This window comes from Patiria miniata, unplaced genomic scaffold (assembly GCF_015706575.1).
Source record: "Patiria miniata isolate m_02_andy unplaced genomic scaffold, ASM1570657v1 HiC_scaffold_19, whole genome shotgun sequence".
NCBI classification, from domain to species: domain Eukaryota; kingdom Metazoa; phylum Echinodermata; class Asteroidea; order Valvatida; family Asterinidae; genus Patiria; species Patiria miniata.
The window spans coordinates 16,596,017-16,602,012 of NW_024037057.1; positions in this window are offsets into that span (position 1 = coordinate 16,596,017).

Below are 5,996 nucleotides of genomic sequence, written 5' to 3' on the forward strand. Positions count from 1 at the left end.
CCCCCTTTTAATGTTTGGAAAGTGATAAAATGTCCATACACGTGTGTAATTCAACATTTAACATCAAGTCATGTGAATAAAATTGATTATAATTGGATTTTTAAGATCTGTGTCATGAACAGGTAAACATGTGGTAGGCCTACTTTTTTGTGAGGTGTACACATGAGCTGATGGTAAATTTTAAGAACTGCATGTACATGTACATTTGTTTCCGTTTTCTTGGCCCTAACAATAAAAATCTGGCTGGAAGTAAAACATATCCACGAACTTATTTGATCCAATAAGCATTGTCCATGTTCATTTACATGTAAGTGGAGCCATTCCTTGGAGATTCTTAAGCTAGTCACTATGATGTCAGTGCTGCAACTCATTTGGGTAGAAGCTTTTGACCAAGCTTTTGACCATTTGGGTAGCTCTAACTTTCTTTTGTGAATGAAAAGAATGCTTTGGTCCAGTAACCTCAGGCTACATACACGTGCATGTGGCATTATGGCAAGCGCTATGAGCGCCCATCTGTGGCAAATACCGGCACTTTGCAAGTCTTCTTCATGGAAGTCCCTTTGATTCTGGATTCTTCTTGATGCACCATATTGTATCAATGATACATGCCGGTGTATGTACCGGTACTAGTTCTCTGCCATTTGTGCCAAGCTTCCAAGGAACACCAGTTCCCAGTGGTTGAATCCTATTGATAGATTGGGAAGGATTTGGGATGCTTACTTGGATTATAGAACAACTAAGAAAGCATTGTTTCACTATTACTACATTTACGTACATCATTGGCTGCAAATACGTAGCAAGGCCTGCTCCATTTACATGAACACATGCATGTCTTTTTGTTTCACGATACATGTTTATGTAATAAAAAAGAAAAAATCACGTACAGTACACAAAGTGCTTAGACTTTAAAAAGAAGGATCCAAATCCAGACAGTGAATCAATAATTAATTATGCATGAAATCTGCCGCCAGTTTCTTCTGAGCGTGCCCAGGCAAGCGCTTGAGAAATGACATATATTCCCTGGCCATTGATTGGCTGAACTGCCTTGTGCGCCATACAGGCGGTCTTCGATCTTGTGCTGGTTCAGGGGCCATTATTAATTACAGGGTTTTCTTAGAGGTGTTGATGGGGCCCTTGCTGCATGGATGGATAGACAAAGAGCGAGACACAGCAATGCAGAATGGAGTGACACGCTAATGGCCAATACCTTAACCAATTAGTTTAGTCAGGTGACTGGCATATAATAATAATATACTAGGGATGATTCATACTGCGTGAAACTGTGTGAAACCGCATGAAAATCAGTTTCCCGCTTAACATTGCCCATTCATCATACGCTTCATCAATACTGAAAACTACTGAACAAACAAAGTTATGCGTCAAACATTTTGCCACAGAGTTTAAATGAGCAAAAGTGCCCAATTGAAAATGGTTGCAGAAATGAGCTACCGGTAACTTTCAATTTTGGAAGATTTCTTTTTTTACACACTATACAGGGTTTCCAAAAAGCTGAATGCAGTAAATTGAATTCTGTTGATTCCATTTTGTATCTGGTAAGCACAAAATCAGTGGCTGTACAGGTACTCAGTTAATTAAAGGAGTTGTTAATATTTAGATTGCATACATGATACATCTTTTGTTCATGTCAGCATCCATGTACGTGAATCATAACGTGTACTGTCTACTGCACACATGAAGCAAATTCTTGAACCTTTGGTGGCAGAACAACTGCTTATAATAAATCAAGGAATTTGAGTGATAATTAATGCATTACTATTAGACTGATGAATACCCACATGTACAAAGGTTGTGTTAATTAATGTCTTGCACCAATTCATTTTGATTAATAACAGGACTTTACATGTGCATACTCAGACTGTTAATGAGAACACCATTCTCAAATGATTTACAAGCTGTTCCCTAGTCCTCTAATCATCTCCTCCCTTGACTGCACTTGGTTATGTACGGTAATGTGCAGCAGAGCGCAACATGTACTGTACATATGTACATAACTTAAAAATACATTGTTATGCTGTGTTAAAACTTTTGGAATTTTACACCAATCATGATTAAATATCTTCTTTGATGAGATGATAAAATTTGTATTTGTGACAAAAATTGTCACAGAAGGTGGTAGAAAAGAGATTGTTTCTTGTCATAATTCATTCATGTGTACGAGTTCAGTTTTTACATCTTGTTTATACATGTAGCTCCATGATCTGATTGGGGTTATAAATGCAAATGAATATTCAGTACTTTGCATAATGCAGCTCTGTGTTTGCATACGAGTCATCCTATCTGGTGAGTGACAGCTGTCTAATTGCCTTTGTTATGCTACTCTGTTATAATGCCTTACCCTTAAAATAAGGAAAGAAATGTAAAATTCACGAACATCATAAACACGTGTACTACATGTATACACATGTACACGTAGTATTTTCAGGTATAGATTTTTTTTTTGCATTCAATTATATTTTTTTTCCACTATACATTGTAAATTGAATTTTATTTTTAAAATCATTTGCACTAAAAAAATGACTGATTTCTTTTGTCATGAGAACTGATGCCTGAGACAATTGTATGCTTTGCCTGCTGTCTGTCTATTGGTCTATCTGTCAGTCTGTTTATTTGTACGGTAATTCCCCAATTGTATCATTGTGCATACTTTTCTTGTACCATAATATTTTTTTCATGTTACTATTGAGTGCATCAGTGCAGTCACTGTGGAAAATTTAAATACAAGCAACACAACTGTGTGGTGTCAAATCTTAACAAGTGCATCTGGTGAGTCTGTGCTGATCAGCCAAGCATGTACTGATGAACCCTGTGGCCATATGGGCCTCCTCACACTGTGGCAGCCTCATTATGCTGATCAGGACCATGAGTACATGACTAATCATAATAACGCTGCCCACTAGACCTCAACACTGACTCAGTCCCCTAATCAAAGGGCTAGGGCTTGCAATAACTGGAGCCTATGGAGGCAATAGACATGTGGCTTACTGCTAGCCTGCTAGCCATAGCCCAGGCATCTGGACTCTGCTTCATATACAAATACATTATGCTAATTGACAGTCCAGCCCTGTGCTCCACCAGGCGTGTGTTATAATATCATTACTGTGCTGAATAGAAGATGTGCACAACTGGCTGAATACCCCCCATGTGCTCTAGCGCTGTCCAGACCATGTGTGTGGTATCCATTGCATTGAACTCTGAATCCATATTGCTTGAGTAGGAGTCTACGTGTCTACCAGACCACATTGGTGAGTTGGTTTTGAGTTTTGCTGCCTTAATTAAAGTTGATTGTATCAACTGGATGGTCTTGATGCTTGCACTTTGTATATTTTGTCTGGTTGCAGTGAGTATTTACATGTACAGTGTGTCTCAGTGTCAGCTGTTACCTGTAGCCTGCCTGTGTTTAGTGCACATAAAACTGTGATGTCAATGAGCTGTAAATAACTAAAATGAATCCAATACATTATACTAATGTCATCATTGTGTTGATACATTTAGTGTAAAGACCCTTGCATGTTTAGTTGCATGATATTATGCCATGGCAGCATGGAGGATGAGCTCTGTTCCTCACCCCTTCCCACCTGTTAATTTGTGCGTGTATGAGCTGAAATGGGCGCCTTCTCTCAAAAGTGTTCCTTTGAAATATCGTTCAGATTACTTTTACCCAGTACATGTGTGTTTTTATAGTTAAAGCTATACACATGTATATATTTAATTTCCATTTAATATTCAATATTCATTCCTCTTTTTCAAGACTGATGTTTTTGGGTGGTGTTGGTTGGGGTGGGGGATGTTTATAACTGATTTGTGTTCAGGGGAGGGGAGGGGGAGTTGACAAACAGGAGTAGTTCATTGTGAGTAGGGCCGCAACCATTATTTGGTTAATCAATAAATTAATCGCTGTATCAATTATTTGCAAAAAAAAAATTCAATTTGATTAATCAAAAACCACTTTTAAAAGTGAAGGTCTCCTTTCTGAAGGTACAACATCACGCACATTTATCCCTGGATTCCCCCCCCCCCAAAAAAAAAATAGTAAAAGAAGAACACAGACACAATGTACCATACATGTATGTACTTGCTGAAAATAGTCAAGACAAAGGTACTTGAAACTTCCATTGTTGGCACGAATGGCACCACGATACCAGTAATAAACAGGTGCCTGACATGCATTGCAAAGACATGGTAGTCTTGACTATCTTGACAGTCAGTAATGATCACATGGAGGTTGGACTACTTTATGTACCTTTATTCATTTTTTAGGGGGACAAACCCATGCTTGCTGGTCTCTGCTGCTAAAAATATGACAGCTGGCCAGGTGATTTGTGAAACTATTGTGCGCAAAATATTTAGACTGATTTATTGAAACCTTTATGGTAAAAGGGTCTATGAATCAGAATAGAAAACAAAATAGTCCTACATGTATACTTCAGTTCAGGCCCTAATTGTGAGAAAAACTCATCACCATCCATTCTGATGTGCGTTACAGGCACATGTACATGTGTACATACAATGTACATACAATGTACATGTACAGGTGTTTTAAAATAGGTTAATGCATTTCTGGCAGAGTGGTACTCATCTTCTGAGGTTGGCATTAACAGTTGTAATGAAATGCTGGATGCACACCTTACTCCTTAACCCTAACAGTCCTGAATTCTCCATCTTCAGTATGATTGTTCACACCCCTGTTGGTATGTTCTTCCTCCAAGACTAATTATGTGAAGCAAATATGCTACACAGGTAAACTCAACAGTGAGGGTGGTGCTTCCCAACAAATAAAAATTTGCCAAGGAGTACATACATGTAGGTTGGGAGCTCTAGTTTCACAGGGTGGTACAACAAAATGTAAATGTTGGTGCATGGCTACAGTTTGTATAGTAGAGTTTCACAAATACTTGCACCATGTGGTCAAATGTAAACTCACTCCTTTCCTTTTTTCCTGTTCATTCTCCTGGATATATTCTTCTTGGATAAATTCTTCCTGGATAATAAGGTGGTAAGTATCTAATATTTAACAGTTTTAAGATTTTCACCTCTTTGAACTTTACCTGGAGTATTGGAAAAGAGACTTTTAGGAGCATGTTGGTCTTGAAATTGTGGCTTAAGCATTTGCTGTGTCTGTCAGAACCTGTAGTCTACATCTGTATTATAATGTATGTTTACCTTTGTGTACCCCCCCCCCCCCCAGACACATCTCTTCACATTGTGCTTTTACTGTAGCATGGAGTGAACTTACAGTAATTCATTGAAAATTTGTTGAAAAATCACAACAACTCGAAACAAAAATAATTATATAGTATTGGATGGCTTTGAAGGGGATACAAGAATATATTGCACGAGCTACCGGTACATGTATAACACTATTGCACAAGTCAAAGATGAGTGCGGTATTGTTATAGCAAGTGCAATATATTCTGGTATCCCGAAATAAAGCCATCCAATATTACTACTATTTACACCAGGCTGACTTGATCCGCAACAAATAAATGTCATGATGCTGTCTTGTAATGACATGAATAATCGTCATCTGCTTTCCTCACTTTCACATTAACATCAACTTACAACTTCAACAAACCTGCTAGCCTAAGCATTTACGCTCAGCCAGATGCGCTCGCAGAATATTGACTGTCATCTTCAATAATAATAATAAAATAACTCGTGCTTTTAAAGCGCATTTCACACGTTTCCAACGTGCTTTCAAGGTATTTTCAGCGTCTTTATTGTTCAAATTTTGTTGAATTGTTCTTCGCTTACTGAAGCGAATCTCGCGCCACTTTCAAGCTGGCATTTTTGGCTGTTGACAACAGTGCGTATACTCATACTGTGTGCACAGGCAACAATACTGCACTATGCTCTATTGACTTGTTGACAACTGTGAGTTTGTATGCTCTGGATTATTAAGCGGCAATCAGCAAAATGCACGTCGATACCATAAACTGCCTGGATAGTCATCTGGGTACTTTTTCCGAAAGTGTACA